This window comes from Macaca fascicularis, chromosome 14, assembly GCF_037993035.2.
Source record: "Macaca fascicularis isolate 582-1 chromosome 14, T2T-MFA8v1.1".
In the NCBI taxonomy this organism is placed as follows: Eukaryota; Metazoa; Chordata; class Mammalia; order Primates; family Cercopithecidae; genus Macaca; species Macaca fascicularis.
Window position 1 is genome coordinate 2,253,918 of NC_088388.1, and position 24,890 is coordinate 2,278,807.

General features: G+C 49.3%; 1 long non-coding RNA gene across 1 annotated transcript; it reads right to left on the reverse strand.

Annotated features, from left to right (window-relative positions):
* Nucleotides 1-962: 962 nt before the first annotated feature.
* On the reverse strand, nt 963-22,291 carry LOC107127232 (uncharacterized). The gene is made up of 4 exons (XR_010580724.2): nt 22,032-22,291; nt 13,950-14,200; nt 5,212-5,352; nt 963-1,388 (listed from the first exon to the last, which is right to left on the reverse strand). It is a non-coding gene; the product is annotated as an uncharacterized lncRNA (long non-coding RNA).
* Nucleotides 22,292-24,890: the final 2,599 nt, after the last annotated feature.

The window sequence follows — 24,890 nt, forward strand, 5'->3', positions numbered from 1 at the left end:
GAGGGGGCGGGGCATGCCGTGAGGGGATAGGGCCACTGTCAGGGGATGGGGCCTGTGGTGAGGGGACGGGGCCAGATGGTGCAAGGCAGTGCATGGCCCACCTCCTCTTCCCAGGTGTGCTCCTGCATGGCTGACCCAGGCAGGCAGGCGGGTGACACACAGCACATCTGGGCCCAGCCTGTCCCCAGCCCTCCCTTCCCTCACCACCTTGACCCCAGAGGCCACTCGTCCCCTCTAGCACAGCTCAAGGTGGAGGACGGCACCCAGCCCACACCAGACTGTGACACAAGGGGCCTAGTGTTGTATGATGCTTCATCTCTATGTCAGTGTGAGGGGGCGACTGGGTGCCCTGACTAAACATTGTTTCTGGGTGGGCCAATGAGGTGTTTCCCAATGAGACTGGCACCTGAGACCATGGGCCCCAGACGGAAGACACCCCTCCCAGTGTGGGGGCCTCATCCAGGGCACTCAGGACCTGAAGAGAACAAAAGGCAGGGAAGGGAGAAGTTCACTCCTCTTTCTGGCCTCACTGTTGAGCTGGGACATCGGTCTTCTCCTGCCCTCGGCATGAAATTTACACAGTCAGTGCTCCTGGTTTTCAGGCCTTCAAACTCCAGCTGAACTATACATCACTGGCTGCCCGGATCTCAGCTTGTAGAAGGCAGATTGTGGGACTCTTCGGCCTCCATGATCACAGGAGCCAATTCTTCACTTTATACACACACACACACACGAATACATATAAAAAAAATCTGTGTTAATTGGCTGTTTATGTTATCAGGAAGACTTCTAATCAACAGTAGGCTATTAGTAAAGTGTCGGGGGAGTCAAAAGTTATATGTGCACTTTCAACTGTGCAGGGGGTCAGCACCCCTAATCTGGAGAACCCAGACTAGTACAGATGTTGGTGCGAGGGGTGGTTCTTGTCAAGCACGTCTGTGTGAAGAAACCACCAAACAGTCTTTGTGTGAGCAATAAAGCTTTTAATTCACCTGGGTGCAGGTGGGCTGAGTCCAAAAAGAGAGTCAGCGAAGGGAGATGGGGAAGGGGTTGCTTTATAGGAGTTAGGTAGGTAATGGAAAATTACAGTAAAAGGTGGGTATCTATTGTTAGCAGGGGAGGGGGTTACAAGGTACATTGTAGGGTGATCATAAGATTTATTGTCCAGAAGAAGAATGTCACAAAGTCTATTGATCACCTAATGGGACAAGTCACATTGATAAAATGTTGTAATTTTGGTTAATCAGTTAAGGCAGGAACTGGCTGTTTTACTTCTTCGTGGTTTCTTGGCTGCTCCAGAATTCTTGGCTCCTGCAGGCCACCTGGATGTGTATGTGCAGGTCACAGAGGTTATAATGGCTGAGCTTCAGCTCAGAGACCTGACAGTTCTGGCAAAACAGAAAGTTAAGGATGAGTTTTCTGAGTTGGTTTCAGGGGTTCTCGAATGAGTGCTCCCAGTCTATTAGATTTTGAAAAGGCATGGATGGCTCTGTTTCAAGTAGTAAACCGTGCTGATAGACCATGATGTAAGCTGCATACAGAAATACACAAAACATTTGCATTGGATACTTTCAATCAGTCACTTTTAAGAAGCAAGGAGCTAAGTAATCCTGTATATAATACTTTGAAATGTTTTCTGAAAATTAAAGAATATAATATTGTTAGTTCACTTCTCTTAATGTCACTGGACAGAAGTGTTTCAAGAAAAGAACGAGTTCGGGGGTTAAAATTCCCAGCCCAGGCACCACATAGATGACCTAAGAGCTTCTGAGTATGTTCTGAGGGAGAGCCTTGTCTCCTGCAGCCAAGGCTGAGGTTGCTGAAAATCAAACACAGAACCTCATCCTATAACTGAGTGAATTACAACACAAGCTGAATTCTCAGCCTCACAGGGTGCCTACAGTTAAAGTGAAGACATTGGCTGGGAAACAATGGGATCCTGTGTGTTGGGGTGTGGATATGTGGAGAGACCCTATTGGAGCTGGGGACACTGAGCCCCTAAATTCTGATGAGTCTTCTTTGTCAATGAAAGTGTCCTCCCCACCTCAAGGGGTACTGGCCTTTCCACCTCCATCTGAGGGTATTAACCTGCACTGCCTGAGAAAACAGTCACAGCCTTAATCATAGGGTGATTACTCCTAAGGTAATCACCAAGTGAGACAGTGCTAATTCCCTGCCCCTTCCCTTTGCTTTGAGACTTGTAACTAGACTCATGGCCCAGCAGACGTCTGAAAGTGAAACACACAGTGTAACCCAGCAGGTAGTGAGCCACACTCCGTAGGAACTACTTGAGTTCTGTGATTTATACAGACAGACATCTGGGGACATGAGAGGGAATGGATACTGAGGGTGTGGGACAATGGGGTAAGAACATAAAGGTGGAGCAGGCTGAATATATTGACATGGGGCCACCAAGCAGAGAGTCTGAATTTAAGGCTGCAGCTGGGGGAGTTAGAAAGGTTAGAACTCTTTCTAACAGTGTGTTTGGTTGGTTGGTTGAAATATGAACCAAAAGGTGGCTAACAGTGAGTGACCTGAAAATACCAGACATGCCATGGTTGAACATAGAGGAGGGGATTCAAAAGCTTAGGGAGATTGGAACGCTACAGTGGATTTGTCATATAAGACCTACACACCCACTCTGGGAGGGTCCAGAAGGCAGACCTTTCATCAAAACTGTGAGAAACAGATTTGTAAGGGGAGCCCTGGCATTCCTGAAGAGTGCTACAATTGCTCTTCTCTGAAGGTCAGACCTTACCGTGGAAATAGTAGCCATTTAATTAGAAAACATAAATGCAATGGGAATAATTGATCCTGGAGTAGCAGGACCAAGTGATGGCATTCAGCCATCAAAGGCAAGGTAGGCATGGTTTCTGTAATGGACAGCAGAGGCAAAGCAACAATCAGAAAGGTCTGATTTGTGCGGACCTATAGCACTGGCTACTTAGTCATTAGTCATTGTGTTCCTGAAAGCTGTAAATCAAAAATAAAATTTTAAGCCCCCAAACCAACTGAATGGAGCCCTGTCTCGGCCAAGGAGATTTCCAAAGTAAACCTGAAAAATCTAGTTCAGGCCATGATTGGAAGGGTGGTCAGGCATATCTTGTTTTACCTCCTCCCTTTGGAATTCAGGCACAACCGAGCTGCATTAACATTAAAGCAGAGACCTTAAGACTGACAACCAGACTTTGTAGCAATAAGATAGTGAATTCCAGCCTGACTCTAGTACAGCATCACGTGACAGATAAAGAAGGAAATCAAAATATTTTACTCCAAAATAAGTTTTTTTTGCCATATTTTGAGATGGCCCTGCAACATTGACTTTTGTGGGGGGGGGGGTAGTTTGCATTTTTTTAAGGAGTCTCTATTAACATAATTAGATCTTTCCCCTTCCAGGCTTTCCCAGTTCTGAAGAGGGTAACTCAGAGTCTAGCACCTTTTAAAGGTCAAATTGGAAACATTTGCCATCTATTGTCTCTGAGGGCAGCCACCTATGAGACTTCATCTATATAATAAGAACCTTGGTCTTCACAACCCTTTGTCTTAACCCAGACACTCCTTTCTATTGATTCCAGGTCTTTAGATAATAACTTCTTTCAATCAATTGTCAATCAGAAAATCTCTGAATCTACCTATGACCTGGAAGCCCACACTCCCCACTTTGACTTGTCCAGACTTTCCAGACTGAACCAATAGAAACCTCACATGTACTGATCGATGTCTCCCTAAAATGTTTAAAACCAAGGCGCAACCCAGTCATGATGGACACATGTTCTCGGGACCTCTTGAGACTGTGCCTTCTGGTTCAGAATCAGCCTCTTTAAATATTTTACAGAGTTGGGCTCTTTTTTTTTCTTTTTTTTTTCAACAAAGTAAAATAGACAGGAAGCCTACTAAATTCTTATTGGATCTGTATAAGCATAAAACTTCCATGTTCAATGTGCAAAAGTCTAGCCCTGAATCATAAAAGCACAGAGTCAACAGTCCTTCAGTCAACTCACAGACTTGCGCCAGTTTACAGATCCAGACTCCTTAAATCAAGAGAAGGCTGGGTCTTCTCCAGGAAGGACCTTGGTCCACTACCAAAAATTTATACCGTTACTCTTTCTCCCAGCCTTCTCATAGTTTCCCAGAGTAACTATCCACTGGGGAAAATGAAACAATCAGATTGATTGAGGACTACTGGACACTGGCTCTGAACTGACACTGACACTAGAAGAGTGGAAATGTCACTGTGGACCTGCAGTCAGAGAAGGGGCTTGTGGGGGATGAGGTGATCGGCGGAGTTTCACCTCATTGTTGGCTCAGTGGATTCCCAAATCCACTATTGGTTATTTTGCAGGTTACAGAAAGCATAATTGGAATAGACGTACTGTCATGTGTCAATGATCGGCACATTCTGAGAAATGCATTGTTAGGAGATTTCGTCATTAGGGGATTTCATCATTGTGCAAACATCATAGGATGTACTTATACATGCCTAGATGGCAGAGACTACTGCCCCCACCAGGCTGTGGGGTCGAGCCCATTGATTGTAGGCTAAAAACCTGCACAGCATGTTATTGTACTGAATACCATAGGCCACTCTAACACATTGCTAATTAATTATGTATCTAAACACAGAAAAGTTACTGTAAAAATACAGTAGAAAGGATAAAAAATGGTACACCTGCATAGAGCACTTACCATGAATGGAGCTTGCAGGGCTGGAAGCTGCTCTGGGTGAGTCAAGGAGTAGGTAGTGAGTGACTGTAAAGGCCTAGGATGCTACTGTGCACTACTGTGGACTTCATAAATACTGTATACTTCGGCTACACTAAATTTATTAAAGTATTTCTTTTTTCAATACTAAATTCACCTTAGCTTACTGTAACTTTTTCACTTTATAAAGTTTTAACTTTTTAAAACTTTTTTACTCTTTTGTAATAACATATAGCTTAAAACACAAACACATCGTACAAGTGTACAAAAATATTTTCGTTCTTTATATTCATATTCTATAAGTTTTTTTCTACTTAATAACTTTTTTTTTTTTTACTTTTTAAACTTTTTTGTTAAAAACTAAGACACAAAGGCCGGGCTCAGTGCCTCACTTTGGGAGGCCGAGGCAGGCAGATCATGAGGTCAGGAGATTGAGACCATCCTGGCTAACACGGTGAAACCCAGTCTCTACTAAAAATACAAAAATTAACCAGGCGTGGTGGCGGGCACCTGTAGTGGTGGTGAGCGACTGTAGTCCCAGCTACTCGGGAGGCTGAGGCAGGAGAATGGTGTGAACCCAGGAGGCGGAGCTTGCAGTGAGTTGAGATTGCGCCATTGCACTCCAGCCTGGGCTACAGAGTGAGACTCCACCTCAAAAAAACAAAAAAAAAACAAAAAAAAACTAAGACACAAACACACACATCAGCCTCGGCCTACACAGGGTCAGAATCATTGGTTCACTGTCTTTCACTGTCACATCTTGACCAGTTTTGTGACTGGAAGGTCTTCATGGGCAGTGACATGCATGCAACTGTCATCTCCTGTGATAGCAATGCCTTCTTCTGGATACTTCCCTAAGAAACTGCCTGAAGTTGTTTTACATTTAACTTGTTTTATATGTAAGTAGAAGGAGTACACTCTAAAAAAAAGTATAGTAAATACATAAACGAGTAACATAGTTGTTTGTTATCATTGTCAAGTACTGTGGTGCTGTGCATAAATGTATGTGCTAGATTTTTATATGACTGGTAGCACAGCAGGTTTACTTACACCAGCATCGCCACATAACACAGGAGTAATTGATATGGTTTCCCCCATATCTCATCTTGAATTGTAGTTCCCAAAATCCCCATGTGTTCTGAAAGGGACCCAGTGGGAGGTGATTGAATCATGGAGGTGGTTACCTCCCTGCTGATAATGAGTGAGTTCTCATAAGATCTGACGGTTTTATAAGGTGTTTTTCCCCTTTTTGTTTGGCACTTCTCCTTGCTGCTGCCATGTGAAGAAGGACCTTTTGCTCCCCCTTCCACCATGATTGTAAGTTTCCTGAGGCCTCCCCAGCCATGCTGAGCTGTGAGTCAATTAAACCTCTTTCCTTCATAAATTACCCAGGCTCAGGTATGTCTTTACTAGCAATGTGAGAATGGACTAATACAAAATGCATTGTGCCACAACATCATTAGGTGATAGGAATTTTTCAGCTCCATTATAATCTTATGGGACCACCACCATACATGTACCCATTCTTGACCAAAGCATCCTCATGCTGTGCACAACTGTACTCTGCCACCAACTGAGTCCCCACATTGGTGTCCCGATGTGTGGGGTGAGGGCTACTATTGTGGGCCAAGTAGAAGCCATTAGAGCTGCCTCTACCTAGAAAAATAGTCAAAAGCGATACGATAATAGTCAGTCAAAAGCTGCATCTCCAGAGGAATTTCAGAAGTTAGTGCCACCATCAAATACCTGAAAGATGTAGGGCCAGTGATCCTCACTACAGCCCTATTCCACTCATCTATTTGGCCAGTAGGGAGGGCAGGTGGGTTTTGGAGAATGACAAGGGATTGTCCTAAGCTTGACTCCAGTTGCAGCTGCTGGGCCAAACTTGGTTCCATTGCTTGAGCAAATTAGCCCATTTCCTGCTACCTGGTGCGCAGTTATTGATCTGGCAAATGTGTCTTTCTCCACCCCCGTCCACAAGGCTCAGCAGAAGCCAGACCAGCAATGCACCCTCACCGTCCCACCTCAGGGGCCTCTCGCCTCTCTAGCCTGTGTCACAGGTAATTCTCAGGGGTCTGGATCACCCTTTCCTTCCCTAGTATGTCACACTGGCCCATTACACTGATGACATTATGCTAATTAGACGTAAGGCACAAGAAGTAGCAATTATTCTATACTTGTTGGAGTCAGAGGGTGGGAAATAAATCCAACTAAAATTCAGAACCTTCTACCTCGGTGAAATTTCTAGGAGTCCAGTGGTGTGGGGACTGCTCTAAAGTGATGCATAGATTGTTGCATCTGAACCCTCCCACAACCAAAGAGAACACCACCAAGTGAGCCTGTTTGATGTGAGGAAGACAGTTTCTTCCTCATTTAGGTGTCCAACTCTGGCCCATTTACTGAATGATTTGAAAAGCTGCTAGTTTTGAATGTGGCCCAGCAGCAGGTCCAGGCTCTGTGCAAGCTGCTCTGCCACGTGGGCCAGATGACCCAGCAGATCCAGTCTGAGGTGTCAGTGGCAGACAGGGACACTGTGTGCAGCCTTTGCCAAGCCCCAGTAGGTGACTCATAGCTCAGGCCCTTAGGATTTTGGAGCAAGGTCCTGTCATCATCCACAGATAACCACTCTCCTTTTGAGAAACAGGACTTAGACTGCGTGTTAGTCTGTTTGGCACTGCTGTAAAGATATTACCCGAGACTGGGTAATTTATAAAGGAAAGGGGGTTAATTGACTCACAGTTCTGCATGGCTGGGGAGGCCTCAGGAAACTTACAACCATGGCAGAAAGGCAAGCAGGCACGTTTTACATGGCGGTGAGTGGGAGAAGAATGAGCAAGAAAGGAACTACCAAACACTTATAAAGCCATCAGATCTTGTGAGAACTCACTTACTATCATGAGAACAGCAGGGAGGGAAAGAGCCCTCATGATCCAATCACCTCCCACCAGGTCTCTCCCTTAACGCCTGGGCATTACAATTCAAAATGAGATTTGAGTGGGGACACAAAGCCTAACCAAATCAGCCTGCGTCTAGGTCTTCATAGAAACTAAACACTTGACCAAGGGCCACCAAGTTACTACATGGCCTGAGCTGCCCATCATGATCTGGGGATTATCTGACCCACGTTGCTATAAAGTTGGGTGTGCGGCCGGGCGCGGTGGCTCACGCCTGTAATCCCAGCACTTTGGGAGGCCGAGGCGGGCGGATTGCGAGGTCAGGAGATGGAGACCATCCTGGCTAACACGGTGAAAACCCATCTCTACTAAAAATGCAAAAAATTAGCCACACGTGGTGGCGGGCGCCTATAGTCCCAGCGACTTGGGAGGCTGAGGCAGGAGAATGGCATGAACCGGGAGGCGGAGCTTGCAGTGAGCCAAGATCGCACCACTGCACTCCAGCCTGGGCGACTGAGCGAGACTCTGTCTCAAAAAAATAAAAATTAAAAAAAAAAATAAAAAAAAATAATAAAAATAAAAATAAATAAATAAATAAAGTTGGGCGTGCATAGCAGTGCTCCATTTGAATTAAAGTGATGTATGTGTGATCAGGCTCAAGCAGGTCCTGAAGGCACAAGTAAGTTAGCTGAAGAAGTGGCCCAAATGCCTGTGGCCCCCACTCCTGCTCCAGGTGCCTTCTCTCTCCCCACCTGCATCTGTTGCTGCATGGGGAGTTCCCTCTCATCAGCTGACACAGGAAGAGAAGACTCAGGCCATACTTACAGGTGGTCTGCTCCATAGGCAGGCGCTATCGGAAAATGGACAGCTGCAGCCCTACAGCCCCTGCGGCACAGGCCAAGGATGGAAAATTCCATTCCAAACACAAGAAATAGGAAGGAAAGGACTAACTGAGCGCAACCAAATCCAAAACCCAACAGGACAAAATTAAATCTTAAAGCTTAAGAATAATTTTCTTTGACTCTTTGTCCTACCTTCTGGACACACTGGGGCAGGTGGCCCCACTCCTACGGCTTTGTGTGCTTGTGGCTTTCCCAGGCTGGTGGCTCTACAGGTCTGGAGTGTCCTCTGCTCCCTTGGCACCACTAGGCATTGTCCTGTGGGGACTCTCCATGGCCCGACGCTATGGCAGTTCTCTGCCTAGGCCCCAGGCTCTCCATGACACCCAGTGGAATCCAGAAGCAGGCGCTTTTCCTCCACAGCTTGTGCACTCTGCGCATCTGCAGAGCTGGCACCGTGCTGACCCCATCGCGGTTTACTGCCTGCGCCTTCTGGGCAGGCAGCCCAAGGAACACCTGGACCCACGTGAGCCTCCACGGGGGTGGGCCAGGAGTGATGCACCAGCTTGCAGGGAGGAACAGAGATTGAGGCAAGGCTGGGCAGCACACCCCAAGGTCTCATAGAGGCCCTGGGCTCTTCCTTTGAAGCCATTCTGCCTTCAAGGCCTGGGCACTCTGAGCCTGTGATGGGCATGACAGCCTGGAAGGTCTCGGAAATGCCTTGGGGGTCATTCTCCCATTGTCTTGATGAGCAGCTTCTGGTTTCCTTCTACCCATTCTAATCTCCTTATCCAAATATGTTTGGCCACGCCCTTGCTATTCTCTCCTGAACACGCTTTCTTATTCTTGACATGGGCAGGCTGAGAGTTTTCAAGTCTTTAAGTTCTGTTTCCTTTCTATTATCAATGTCTTTAACTCATTTCTCTTTCCTCACCTTTTGCTATAAGCAGTCAACAGAAGCCATGCAGCGTCCAGAGTGCTTTGCTTAGAGATTTCTTCCAACAAATATTCTAGTTCATCGCTTCTAACTTCTGCCTCCCACAAAGCCCCAGGGCACGGACACAATTCAACCAGGTTCCCTGCCACTTCGTAAAAGGGCCGGCCCCCCTGCAGTTTCCAATAAGACAGTTCTCATGTTTGTCTAAGACCTCACGAGAATGGCTTTGACTGCATGGATCTCCACCAGCATTCTGATCACGACCACTGAGGTCATCGCTACCAACCCAGCGGCTCTCTCTACAGCCCTGCCCGCCTCGGCCTGCACGGGAGTCACCTTCGCACCACCTCCGTTCACAGAAATGTGCGCTTTTCCAGCATGCTCTTCAAAATGGTTCCAGCCTCTCCCATGACCCGGTTCCAGCTCTGCCACCACATTTTCAGGTGGTTGTTACAGCAACAGCCCCACTTCCTGGTACCAATGTCTGTCTTAGCCTGTGTGTGCTGCTCTAACAAAACACCCTAGAATAGGTCATTTGTAAATCGTAGGAATGGATGGCTCACAGTTCCGGAGGCTGGGAATCCTGCGCTGCAGGAGGTGTCTGGAGAGGACCTTCTTGCCGCGTCCTCACGTGGCAGAAAGTGAAAGTGCATACAGGCACCAAACTCATTCCTCATGCTTTTATAAGGCACTGATCCCGCCCATGAGGGTGGAGCCTTCCAAAGGCCCCACCTCTTACTACCGTTGCGTTGGGGACTAGGTTTCAACATGAATTTTGGAGGGACACAAATATTCAGACCACAGTAAGCCATGGCTAATGCACACAGAAAACTGAAGTTTCAGGATGTATTTGCTCTCATTCCTCTCTGTCAACTCAATGGCCGCTGTCAGAAGGCTCTCAGGCTTGAATGGGCCTTAATCCCATCTTTGTCTTCTGTTGATCGGTCCAACTCAGGCATTTTATTGGGCCTTTGTCTCCCAAAGCTTGTTAAAATCCTAACGCTTGGAGCAATTGGCTTTTCTGCCCTTGCAGTGCTCTGAATTTCTGGATCCATCTCTCTGTTCACTTTCATCTCTGCTTGTAAGCTGGGCCTTCTTTCTCAAGCTGGTCTCCGTCTCGTGTTACTGGACCTATCACAAAACTCACAATGTGGTGTTTTTCCACTTCGCCCCTTGGGCTCCTGGCTGAGCCTTCTTGTATTCCGCCTGCCAGGTCACCAGGAGTGATTTTAGCAAGTTTGCTGCTCCAGCACCACCAAGTCCCCATCACTCGGGCCCCCAATGCCTGCTCTCTTGGCAGCAGCTGGGTTTGGGGGTTCTGATTGCTACCACAACACAGCCTGGCCTATCCTGACTAATACAGAAGCAGGTGCTGTGAAGGAGGGTGCTGCCATAATGAGAAACGCAAATTAACACATATCTACACAGTCTCCGTGGCGCACAACAGTCAGTTTTTCCTGCTCATGTGTCTGGGTTCTGCTTGACTGATCTTGGCTGGGCACATTCCTATGACAGCAAGTCGTGGCTGGCCTCGGACACAGGAAGGGGCAAGAGACTGGGGTCACAGATACAATCTATCATAGGGGGGCAGATAACTCAATGTTTAAATTCATAGGTTGCTGGACCAAAGGTGTATTTAAGTAACTGTGCACTAGGAAAAGGCCAATGCCCAGGGCTGGGGGACTCTGGGACCAAGTTGACACTGACAGCTGGAGTCAAGGCACCATCATGGGCCCATTAGAGGAGGGCATATGGAGGCCAGCAAAGTGCAATCCTGGTCCAGATCTGGCTCACAATGAGTCAGCCCTCTGCATCCCCAGAACGCTGCATATTCCCCCAGACCCTAAATGTACACTCAGACAATCTTGGTAGTTGGCTGGATCCTCATGTAGGCTCATTGTCCTGTAGGGTAAAAACTATCATAGTGTTACTGAGTAGAAGCCTCCGAAACTGCCCACTGCCTTAGCCAAGGCAATACACCAAAAAGAAAATCTCATTGGTGGGGAATGGCAGAGATGTGGGCCCCTTTGGAAGACTTGAGGGTTGTAGGTGAGGTGATTCCCATCATCTCCCCCATTTCCCGGAGGATGCTAACAGACTACTGTCAACTTGTGATGGGAGATTTTATGTGTCCACTTTAGGTGTCCACTTCACTGGGCCATGGGGTGCCCAGATATTTGGTTAAACATTATTCTGGGTGTGTCTGCAAGGTGTTTCTGGATATGCTTAGCATGTGAATCTGTGGTCTGAGAAAAGCAGGTCACTCTCTCTGGTGAAGGTGGGCCTCATCCAATCAGTTGAAGGTCTGACTAAAACAAAAAGATTAAGTGAGATAAAATTCGCTCTCCCTACCCGTCTTAGTCTGTATTTGTTGCTATAAAGGAATATTGGAGACTGGGTAATTGCTAAAGAAAAGAGGTTTATTTGGCTCACAGTTCTGCAGGCTGTGCAAGAAACGTGACACCTGCATCTGCTGCTGATGAGGGCCTCAGGCTGCTTCCACTCATGGCAGGAGATCAAAGGGAGCCAGTGTGTGCAGAGATCACATGGTGAGAGGAAACAAGGGAACAGGGGACTGCCAGGCTGTTTTCAACAACCAGCTCTCAGGGGAACTCAGAGTGAGAACTCACTCACTACCATGAGGATGGCACCAAGCCATCCATGAGGGATCTGCCCTCACAACCCAAACACCCCCATTAGACACCACCTCCAGCACTGGGGACCAAATTTCAACATGGCTGATATCCCAGCTCAAAGAGATGCTTGTCTTTGAGCTGGGATATCAGTCTTCTGCCTTCACACTCAGACTGGAACTTACACCATCAGCTCTCCTGGGTCTCCAGCTTGCAAATGGCAGATGGGGATACTTTCCAACCTCCATAATCACAGGAGCCAACCTCCCCTAATAAGCCCCTGTGTATAGGTACAGCTAATCCCAAACTCCACCAAGCAGTAGCCCAATGATTGTTGCTGTGCCAGCTGTGCTGTATTGGCTGGAGCAGAGGGATACGGAATGGGGTACATGTTAAGCAGCCATTAGTGGGTGGATGAGTTCTATTCCATCCCTATTTTTAAAAAGCCCTGGACACATTTTGGGGGACATCATCATTCTGCCCACCACCCCGGGAGAGGAGGCACATGAATGAACCCATGGGTGTGGTCATGAGAGGTGAAGAGCTCAGTATCACGTGTTCATTCCCAACAGAGAGGATCCACCAGGGAGCCACTAAGCAACCAGTTAGACAGAATGGCCGTAGCCCTTGACTTCAGCCAGCCTCCATCCTGGCCACCTGAGTGCTGGCCCTCTGGGTGCATGCATGGAGTAGCTTTGGTGGTAGAAAGGGAGGCTGACCATGGAACCAGCAGCACAGCTCCACCCACCAAGGCTGGTCTAGCCACTGCTGCCACAAATGCCCAACTTGTCTGCAATGTGGGCCGCTGAGGAGCCCCCACTAGGCACTATCCATAGAGAAAGCTGACCAGGCAACAGAAGCATCCATCCCATTGAGGGCAGCAATTCAACTCCACTAGAATTGACACATAACCCAGGCTGACCCCTAGGACTTATTAAGTGTTGATCCACCAAACAAGGCCTGCATAGCAGTCCCTTGGACCAAGGGTCCCACTTTACAACACAGGGAGGAGGTGCAGCCATGGCACATGGCATGTGGGCATGGCATCTGCTGGTCCTATCACGGCCCATACCACTCAGACACAGCCAGCACCACAGAGCAGGGGAGCAGCCTTTTCAGAGTTCCATGAAGGCCCCAGCGTGGGGGTGATACTGTTCAAGGATGGGGTGTCACATTGTGGAACTCGGTAATCCCTCCAACTCAACAGCCACCATGGCGTGCCATGTCCCCAAGAGGCCTGGGAACCAAGGGGCAGAAGCAGCAGCGTCCCCCGTACCACCACTGCCAGCGACCTGCTGGGGGGTTTGTGCGTGTTGTTCCCTCCACTCCAGGCTGCCAGTCAGGGGTCGTGGTTTCCACAGGGGACCACTCCACCAGTGGACAGATGGGAGACCCACTGAACTTCAGGCTACAGCTGATGCCTTGTCGCTTTGGATTTTTTGTCCCTGGAGACCAACAGTCATGACAAGGAGCCCCCAAACAGGGAGGGAGGTGGGCTATGGCCATTAGGAGGCAGCAGAACTGCTACTCCACGAGGGAGCAGGGAAGGATAAATTTGGTGCCTGGTGATCCAAGTGGTGGGACTTGGGGGACTCGGTGTTGCCTCAACTGTTTTATTGGTGAGTGGACAAGTACAGCAGCTGTGGCCTGAGCAGGGATGGTGACCAGGGCCTCAGACCCCTCACTGAGGAGGGTCCCAGTTGGCCAACTGGGTAGGCCACAGAGACCAGCAGAGGTGCCCACTGACAGGGAGGGAAACAAGCGTGAGTCAGAGAAGAACGGGGCTCATGTCAGCCGTGGCCAAGACCAGCTGTGGGACAGGGGCTGCAGTTGGCTATTTCTCTAAACTTGTAAACCCAGGTATTAGTCAGCGTTCTCCAGAGAACCAGAACCACAGGATATATACACACAGACATGAGAGGATTTACGAGGGGAATTGGCTCACCTGATTATGCAGGCTGAGAAGTCTCACGACAGGCAGTCTGCAAGCTGGAGACCTAGAGAAGCTGGTGCGGGGCTCAGTCCAAGCCCAAAGGCCTCAGAACCAGGGGAACAGATTGTGTAACTCTCAGTCTGAGGCCAAAGGCCTGAAAACTGGTGGTGGTGGAGTAGCTACTGGTATGAGTCCCAAGGTGCAGTGGCTGGAGAACCCGGAGTTCCGATGCCCACAGACAGGAGAAGATGGGTTTCCTAGCTCTGGAGAGAAGGAGAATCTGTCATTCCCTGCCTTTTTTTTCTCTCTCTAGGCCCTCAACCTATTGGATGGTGCCCACCCACATCAGGTGAGGGTAGATCTTTCTTATTCAGTCCATGGATTCAAATGACAATCTCTTTCAAATCTACCCTCACAGATACCCAGAAATAATGCTTTGCAAGATGTGATGGCTAATTTTGGGTGTCAACTTGACTAGATTAAGTGATACCCAGATAGTTGGAAAAGCATTATTTCTGGGTGTGTCTGTAATATAGTTTGGATATTCACCCTCCATCCCCCACCCAAATCTTATGCTGAATTATAATCCTTCATGCTGGAGGTGGAGCCTGGTGGGAGGTGACTGGATCACAGGGGCAGATGCTACATGGCTTGGTGATGTCCTCGAGATGGTGAGTCACAAGATCTGGTTGTTTAAAAGTGTGTGGCACCTCCCCCCACCTCTCTCTTGCTCATGCTTTTGCCATGTGACATGCCTGCTCCCCCTTTGCTTTCTGCCATGATTGGAAGCTTCCAGAGGCCTCCCCAGAAGCAGTTGCTGCTATGCTTCCTATATAGCCTGCAGAAACATAAGCCAATTAAATCTCTTTTCTTATAAATTATCCAGTTGCAGGTTTTTCCCTATAGCAGTGCAATCACAGCCTAAGACAGTCTGTGACGGCGTTCTCAGAAGATATCGGCACTTGAATCAGTGGACTGAGTGTCTTAGTTCATTTGTGCTGCTATAAGAAAACACCTGAAACTGAGTAATTTATAAAGAAGAGAAACTTATTTTCTCACAGTTCTGGAGGCTGGGAAGTTCAAGATCGAGGTGGCAGCAAATACGTTGTCTGGTGAGGGACCCTATCTCTGCATCCAAGATGGTGCGTTGTGGCGGCCTCCTCCAGAGGGGACGAATGCTGGGGTCCTCGCATGGAGGATAGTGGAAGAGCAATACAGGGTGAACTGTCCCTGAAGCCTTTTTGACAGGGTATTCATTCATTCATGAGGACAGAGCCTGCATAGCTTAATCACTTCCCAAAAGCCCTGCCTCTTAATACCACCATGGGATTACGTTTTAACATGAATTTCTAGGGGATATGTTCAAATCATAGCATTCTACTCCTAGTCCCCCAAAATTTGTGATCTTATCACATTAAAAATATATACATTCCATCCCAGTAACTCCAAAAGTCTTAACTCATTCCAGCATCAACTTTAAAATAAAAGTCCAAAGTCTTATCTAAACATTGTCTACATCAGATATGAGTGAGACTCTAGGTAATATTCATCTTGAGGCAAATTGCTCTCCGGCTGTAAACCTACGAAATCAAACAAGTTACATGCTTCCAAAATATCATGGTAGGACAGACATAGGATGGGTATTTCCGTTCCAAAAGGGAGCACTAGGAATGAAAAAAGGGATAATAGATCCCAAGTAAATCCAACGTTGAACAAGGCAAGCAAAATCAAATCTTGAAACTTGAGCATCATCTCCTTTCACTCCACGTCCCACCTTTCAGACACCCTAGGGTGGGCGTTGGGCCCCCAAGTCTCCAGGTGGTCCTGCCCCCATGGCTTTGCTGGCTGTGGCTCCCAAGCATTGCAGTCCCATGCCTTTGGCTGTCCCAGGCTGGAGCTGCGCAGCGGTGTTTCTACTGGCCCGTGGTTGAGGCTCTACTGATCCCATGGCTGACCCCATGACTCTACTAGGCCATATCTCCATAGCACATGCTCTGTGTGTGCCTGCAGAGGATGCTGCCAAGGTTTATTGCTTGTGCCTCTGGAGGGGCAGCCTGAGCCACACCTGGGCCCATGTGAGCCATAGCTGAGGCAGCTGAGGAGTGCTACACTGGAACACAGGGAGCAGAGACTTGAGGCAGTACTAGGCATGGAGGCCCAAGGTCCTATAGGCACCCAGGGACCCTCCAGAGCCCGGGGTTCCTCCCTTGACTCCATTCTGCCCTCAAAGCCCTAGGACTCTGAGCCTGTGATGGCCACGGCAGTCTGGAAGATCTTTGAGATGCTGTCAGGGCCCTTCTTCCATTGTCTTAATGAATAGCACCTGACTTCCCTCTATCCCCACGAATCTTATCAAATGGTCACTGGGCCGCACCCTTGGTTTTCTCTCCTAAACACATGGCCAAGCTGAGACTCTTCCAAACCTTTAAGTTCTGCTTCTCTTTTGATTATAGATTCTCTCTTTAACTCATTTCTCTCTTCTTGCATTTCACTCTACGCAGTTAGGAGAAGCCATGCAGCCCCCTTCACGTTTTGCTTAGAAATTTTTTCCTCTAAGTATTCTAGTTCATCACTGTTAAATTCTGCCTCCCACAAAGCCCTCAGGCACAGACACAATTCAGCCTAGTTCTTTACCGCTTTGTAACAGGAACGGTCTTTCCTCCAGATTCCAATAAGATATTCCTTATTTTGATCTAAGACTTCATCTTTACTTTTCGTATTTCTACCAGCTTTGGGATCATGATCACTTAAACATTTCTTTCTTTCTTTTTTTTTTTTTTTTTAGACGGAGTCTCGCTCTGTCACCCAGGCTGGAGTGCAGTGGCACGATCTCGGCTCACTGCAAGCTCTGCCTTCCGGGTTCCCGCCATTCTCCTGTCTCAGCCTCCCCAGTAGCTGGGACTACTGGCACCCGCCACCACGCCCAGCTAATTTTTTGTATTTTTAGTAGAGACGGGGTTTCACCGTGTTAGCCAGGATGGTCTCAATCTCCTGACCTTGTGATCCGCCCACCTCGGCCTCCCAAAGTGCTGGGATTACAGGCGTGAGCCACTGCGAGCGACAGGCCCACTTAAACATTTCTAAGAAGACTGAGGCTCTCTCTACAGATCTCCTCTTCTTCTAAACCTGCACCAGAATTGCCTTTAATACTTTGTTCACAGCCGTTTAGGCTTTTTCTACCATGCACTCCGAAACACTTCCAACCTCAACCCGTTACCCAGTTCGAAATCTGCTTGCACATTTTCAGGTATTTATTACAGCAACACCCCACCTATGGGTAGCAAATTACAGCTCAGTCCCTTTGTGCGGCCATAACAAAATACCTGTAGTTTGGTCATTTCTACAACAAATTTATTATGTCACAGTACGGGAGGCTGGAAAAAGTGCAAGATCAGGACACTGGCAGTTTCGGTGTCTGGTGAGGGCCCCAGTCTCTTCTTCAAGATGAAGACTTGTCGCTGCCTCTCCTGAAGGGGACAAATGCTGTGTCATCACACGGTGGACAGTGGAAGAGCAATACAAGGTGAACTATCTCTGAAGCCTTTTTTATAAGAGCGTTAGTCCATTCATGAGGACTGAGCCTTCATGACTTAATCACGTCTCAAAAAACTCTACCTCTTAATACCACCACAGTGGGGATTAAGTTTAAATATAATGTTTGGAGGCCAGGCGCAGTGGCTCATGCCCATAATCCTGGCACTTTGGGAGGTTGAGACGGGCAGATCACTTGAGGTCAGGAGTTCAAGACCAGCCTGGCCAACATAGAGAAACTCTGTGTCTACAAAACACAAAAATTAGCTGAGCGTGGCAGTGCACACCTATGGTCCCAGCTACTCGGGAGGCTGAGGCAGCGCTTAAAGCCCGGAGGCGGAGGTTGCAGTGAGCCGAGATCGCACCACTGCACTCCAGCCTGGGCGACAGAGTGAGACTCTGTCTCAAAAAAAAAAAAAAAAACTTGGAGAAGGCAAATTCAAACCATGACAGTAGAGAAGGTCCATCCTCACCCAGCGTGAGTGGGCACTATCCAATCAGTCATGGGTCCAGATGAGGAAAAACGGTAGAAGAAAGGCGAACTCTCCCTCTCTCTTTGCCTCTCCACACGCTCTTTCTGGAGCTGGGACACCCATCTCTCTTGCCCTTGGATATCAGAACACCAGATTCTTCAGCCTTCGCACCTTGAGACTTGTACCAGTGGCCTCCAGGTCCTCAGGCCTTCAGCTGCAGACTGAGAGTTACCCGACTGGCTTTCCTGATTCTGAGGCCTTCACACTTACATTGCACCACACAGCTGGCTTCCCTGGTCCCCAGCTTACAGATGGCCTATTGTGGGAATTTTCAGCCTCCGTAATCATATGAGCTAGTTCCCATAATAAATCCCTTTTCATGTATCTACATATCCATACCTGTATCAATCCTATTTCTTTTCTTTTCTTTTTTTTTTTTTTTTTTGAGATGGAGTCTCGCTCTGTCCCCCATGCTGGAGTGCAGTGGCGTGATCTCGGTTCACTGTAACCTCTGCCTCCTGGAGAATCAAGCGATTCTCCTGCCTCAGCCTCCTGAGTAGCTGGGACTACAGGCACGTGCCACCATATCCAGCTAATTTTTGTATTTTTAGTAGAGATGGGGTTTCACCATGTTGTCCAGGATGGTCTCAAACTCTTGACCTCGTGATCCACCAGTCTCTGCCCCCCAAAGTGCTGGGATTACAGGTGTGAGCCACCACACCTGGCCTCAATCCTATTTCTCTCCTATCGGTTCTGTTTACCTGAAGAACCCTAACATAGGTTTTGGTATCAGGAGCGATTCTAGAGAAACAGAATCATAAGAATGAGTTTTCTGAATGTGTGTTGTGCTTTTTGGAACTGGCTTTCTAATATGACTTGACTTAAAAGTGCAAGGAACTCTACTTTCAATAGTACACAGAACACTGATGGTCCATGGTGTGAACAGTTTATGAAAATATGCAAATTTCTGCATTGTATACTCCTAGTAAACCACTTACAAGAGGTGAGGAGCTTAGTGACTCTGTATATGATATTTTCGAATGCTTGTGGAAAACCAAGGAATATAGTGATGTAGGCTGGTTACCAGTTGGTTGCTGGACAAAGTGATGAAATCAAAGGATGTGCTCAGTGATTCAAATTCCCAGTTCCAGCTCTGTATAAATAACCTGTGAGTGGCTGAGTGAACCCTGAAGGAGAATCTCCTTTCCTGTAGCCCTAGGGCCAAGACTGCTGAAAAGGAAACAGAGTCCTCATCATGAAACTGGATGAATTACAGAGCAAGTTGAACTCTCAGCCTTGCAGGTTGTCCACTGTTACAGTGAGGGCATTGACTGGGGAACAGGGGATCCTGTAAATTGGGATGGAGACATATGGGAGGACCCTGATGAAGCTGGGGACGGTGAGCCTCTAAGTTACGATGAGTCATTTTGTCAGCAGAAGCAGCCTCCCTGCACCCAGTGGCAGTGCTACACCCACCCCCAGTGCTACACCCACCCCCAGTGCTGCACCCACCCCCAGTGCTACACCCACCCCCAGTGCTGCACCCACCCCCAGTGCTGCACCCACCCCCAGTGCTACACCCACCCCCAGTGCTGCACCCACCCCCAGTGCTGCACCCACCCCCAGTGCTGCACCCACCCCCAGTGCTGCACCCACCCCCAGTGCTACACCCACCCCCAGTGCTACATCCACCCCCAGTGCTACACCCACCCCCAGTGTTGCACCCACCCCCAGAAGTACTGGCCTTGCCACCTCCTCTGAGGCATTAATCTGTGTTGCCTGAGGAAAGGGTAAGGACTTCCCCTAAGGCAGTTGCTGATTCTTCTCAGGAGCCTCCCCAACCCCTCCCTTTGCTTCAAGACCTATAACAAAACTCACAGCCCAGCAGCCCCTTGAAGGTGAGGCCCACGGTGTGACACAGGAGGAGACAGGCCACATCCCAGAAGAGCCACCTGACCTCTCTGACATATACAGACAGACACCCGGAGGCATGAGTGGGAACGGACACTGGGTGTGGGCACGGGGGGAGGAACGTGGAGGTGGAGGGGCCGGGTGTGCAGACGTGTCCACCAAGCAGAGGCTGCATTCCAGGCTGCAGCTCGGGGACTTGGAAAAGCTCTATCTGGTGGGTTAGTTGAAACATGGATCAAAGGATGCCTGCAGTGAGCCAGCTGGAGGTGCTTAAGCCCCCTTGGCTTAACATAGAAAAAGGGGTTCAAAGACTTAGAGAGACTGGAATGTGACAGTTAAAACTTCCTCACCCACCCTGGAAGGGCCCAGAACTCAGACCTTTCACAACAGGGTCCCCAGCCCCCCAGGCCAGGGACTGGTGCTGGTCCACGGCCTGTTGGGAACTGGGCCACGCAGCAGGAGGTGAGCGGTGGGCGAGTGAGCGAAGCTTCATCTGTGTTTATAGCCACTCCCCATCGCTCACATTACCACCTGAGCTCCGCCTCCTGTCTGATCAGCAGCAGCATTAGATTCTCATAGGAGCACAAACCCCACTGTGAACTGCACATATGAGGGATCGAGGTTGCACACTCCTTATGAGAATCTAATGCCTGATGATCTGTCACTGTCTCCCATTACCTCCACATGGGACTGTCTAGTTGAAGGAAATCAAGTTCAGGGCTCCCACTGATTCTACATGGTGGTGAGTTGTGTAATTATTTCCTTATATATTACAATGTAATAATAATACAGATAAGTGCACAATAAATGTAATGTGTTTGAATCATCCCCAAACCACCCTCCAACTCCGAGTCTGTGGAAAAATACTCTTCCATGAAACCAGTCCCTCGTGCCAAAAAGGCTGAGGACTGTGGTTTCACAACGCTGAGACATAGATTTGTGAGGGAGCCCAGTCTCCTTGCAGAGCTCTGCAATTGTTCTTCTCTGTAGGCCAGACTCACAGTAGGAACTGCAGTAATCAACTGCAAAACTTACATGCAACAGGAATAATTGGATCCTGGGGTAGCAGGGCCCAAGTGGGGGCACTCAAGCACCAAAGGCAAAGTGGGCGTGGTTACCATGACCGACAGCAGAGGCAAAGTAGCAGTCAGACCTGGGCCACAGGTCTGACCCATGTAGACCTATGGCGCTGGCTGCTTACCATGTTGTTCCTAGCAGTGAAACAGACCAGAAGCCTGCTCAATTCCTACTGGGTACAAGCAAAAAACTTCCAGATCAAGTGGACAGAACTCTAACTCCAACCATAAAAACCGAGAATCATGGCCTCAGTCATTCACAGACTTGAGTCAGTCTATGAATCCAGAAAGAATGAAAGAAAGTCTGGGTTCCCTTGAGGAAGGACCCCAGGACTGCCAAAAATGTATATACACTGTTAATTCTTCCCCTGGTCTTCTCCAAAGGGGTCTATGGCCTTCCATCTGGGTAACTGTGTATTGGAGAAAATAAAATAATGCAACATTTTGGGACAATTGGACACTGGCTCTGTCCTCACATTGATTCTAGGAGATGCTGGAGGGACGCTGTGGCCATCCAGTTAGGGAGGGGCTTAGGGAGCCAGGGGATCAATGGAGTTTTAGCTCAGGTCTGACTCCTGGGTCCAGTGGGTCCCCGGCCCATCCTGTGGTCATTTCCCCAGCTCCAGATGCGTAAGTGGAACAGACACACTCAGCAGCTGGCAGAGTCCCCACATGCGTCCCCTGACCTGGGCTGCTCTCGGGGGAAAGGCCAAGTGGAAGCCGTTAGAGAGGCCTCTACCTAGAACCGTCAGTCAAAAGCCATCCCACATCCCTGGAGGGACTGCAGACATCAGCGCCACCACCAAGCACTTGAGAGATGCAGGGGCAGTGATCCCCACCACAGCCCATTCCACTCGCCTGTTCGGCCCGTAGGGGAGACAGGTGGGTCCTGGAGAATGACGGGAGACTGTCCTAAGTTTGACTCCAACTGCAGCTGCTGAGCCAGACGTGTTTCCATTGCTTGAGCAAATTAGCACATCTCCTGCTACCTGGTGCGCAGCTACTGATCCGGCAAATGCGTTCTCCTCCACCCCCGTCCACAAGGCCCAGCAGAAGCCAGGCCAGCAACGCACCCTCTCCACCCCACCTCAGGGGCCTCTCACCTCTCCAGCCTGTGTCGGAGGTAATTCTCAGGGGTCTCGATCACCTCTTCCTTCCCCAGGATGTCACACTGGCCCATTACACTGATGACATCATGCTGATGGGACGTAAGGCACAAGAAGTAGCCACCATTCCAGACTTGTCGGTGTCAGAGGGTGGGGAATAAACCCAGCTGCAATTCAGAGCCTTCTACCTCAGGGAAACGTCCAGGGGTGTGGGGCCTGTTCTAAGGTAAAGGACAAGTCATTGCATCTGAATCCTCCTGCAACCAAAAGAGAAAAACAGCACTAAGCGGGCCTGTTTGACATGGGGTTGACATGTTCTTTCTCTTTTAGGTGTCCAACTCTGTCCATTTACTGAGTGATTTGAAAAGCTGCTAGTTTGAAGCATGGCCCAGAGCAAGAGAAGTCTGTGCAGTAGGTCCAGGTTCTGCGCATGCCGTTCTGCCACGTGGGCCACACGACCCAGCAGATCCAATGGTGCCTGGGGTGTCAGTGGCAGACAGAGACCCTGTGTGGAGCCTTTGCCAGGCCCCTGTAGGCACAGGCCTTTAGGATTTGGGAGCAAGGTCCTGTCATCATCCACAGATAACTCACTCTCCTTCTGAGAAACAGCTCTTGCCCTGCTTCTGGGCCTTTGTAGAAATTAAACATTTGGCAGTGTGAATCTATAATCCCAGCACTTTGGGAGGCTGAGGTGGGCGGGTCACCTGAGGTCAGGAGTTCAAGACCAACCTGGCCAACATGGTGAAACTCTGTCTCTACTAAAAATACAAAATTAGCCAGGCATGGTGGCGAGTGCCTGTAATCCCAGCTACTTAGGAGGCGGAGGCAGGAGAATCGGTTGAACCCGGGAGGCGAAGGTTGCAGTGAGCCAAGATGGTGCCGCTGCACTCCAGCCTGGGTGACAGAGGGAGACTCTGTCTCATAAAAAAAAAAAAGAAAGAAAGAAAGAGGCTGGGCATGGTGGCTTAAGCCTGTAATCCCAGCACTTAGGGAGGCCAAGGCGGGCGGATCACAAGGTCAGGAGATCGAGACCATCCTGGCTAACACGGTGAAACCCGTCTCTACTAAAAATACAAAAAATTAGCCGGGTGTGGTGGCGGGCGCCTGTAGTCCCAGCTGCTCGGGAGGCTGAGGCAGGAGACTGGCATAAACCAAGATTGCGCTGCTGCACTCCAGCCTGGGTGACAGAGCAAGACTCCATCTCAAAAAAAAAAAAAAAAAAAGAGAAAGAAGGAAGAAAGGAAGGAAGGAAGGAAGGAAGGAAGGAAGAGAAACTAAACTAGACAAGGGCCACCAGGTTACCACGTGACTTGAACTGCTCATCATGATCTGGGGACCATCTGACCCACGTAGCCATAAAGTCGTGTGTGCACAGCAGTGCTGCATCAGCCAGTGGAAGCGGGGGATAGGTGATCAGGCCCACGCAGGTCCTGAAGGCACAAGTAAGTTACGTGAAGTAGTGGCCCAAAGCCTGTTGGGCCACCCCACTGCTGCTCCCCTGCCTTCTCCCTCCCCGTCTGTACCTGTGGCTTCGTGGGGAGTTCCCTCTCATTAGTTGACAGAGGAAGAGAAAACTTAGGCCAGACTTACAAATGGTTCTGCTCAGTATGCAGACACTACCGGAAAGTGGACAGCTGCGGTCCTATAGCCCCTAGGGGACATCCCTCAAGGACAGTGGTGAAGAGGAGTCTTCCCCGTGGGTAGAACTTCCGGCATGCACCTGTCTGTGCTCCACTTAGAAGGAGCAGATGTGTGACGATATTTGATTCATGGCTGTTGCCATTGATTTAGGTGGATGGTCAGGTGCTTGAAAGGAACATGATTGGAAAATTGGTGACCGAGAAATGTATGGAAGAGATGTATAGACAGCCCTCTCTGAACAGGCAAATGACATCAAGATATCTGTGTCCCACGTGGATGCTCACCAAAGGGTGACCTTAGCAGAGGAGGACTTCAGTAATCAGGTGGACAGGATGACCTGCTCTATGGACACCAGTTAGGCTTTTCCCAGCCACCCCTCTCATCACCCAGTGAGCTCCTGAGCAAAGTGGCTGTGGTGGCAGGGATGGAGGTTGTGCATGGGCTCAGCAACATGGACTTCCACTCACCAAGGCCAAGCTGGGTACCACCAGCACTGTGTGCCCATCTGCCAGCAGCAGAGACCAACACTCAGCCTGACAGGCTCCATTCCCCAGAGTAATCAGCCTGGTGCCTGGGGGCAGGTGGATGACACTAGAGGCTCCCATCATGGGAGGGGCACTGAGGCTCCATTCCGTAGAGTGATCAGCCTGGTGCCTGGAGGCAGGTGGGTGACACTAGAGGCTCCCATCATGGGAGGGGCACTGAGGCTCCATTCCGTAGAGTGATCAGCCTGGTGCCTGGGGGCAGGTGGGTGACACTAGAGGCTCCCATCATGGGAGGGGCACTGAGGCTCCATTCCGTAGAGTGATCAGCCTGGTGCCTGGGGGCAGGTGGGTGACACTGGATGGCTCCCATCATGGGAGGGGCGCTGGTTTGTTCTTATTGGGATAGGGGCCTGCCATGGATATGCATTTGTCTTCCCTGCGCACGGTGTTTCTGTCGTCACTACCATCTGTGGGCTCAGAACGCCTCATCCACTGCCGTGCTGTCCACACAGCATTGCTTTGACCAATGAACTCACTTTGCAGCCAAAGAAGTGTGGCGGTGGGCTCATGCTCGGGGCATTCATGTGTCTTACCACATACTCCATCATCCTGAAGCAGCTGGCGTGATAGAATGGTGGAATGGGCTTTTGCAAACACGGCTCCAGCACCAGCTGGGTGGCGATGCCTTGGAGGGCTGGGGCAAGGTGCTGCTCCAGGAGGCTGTCTGTGC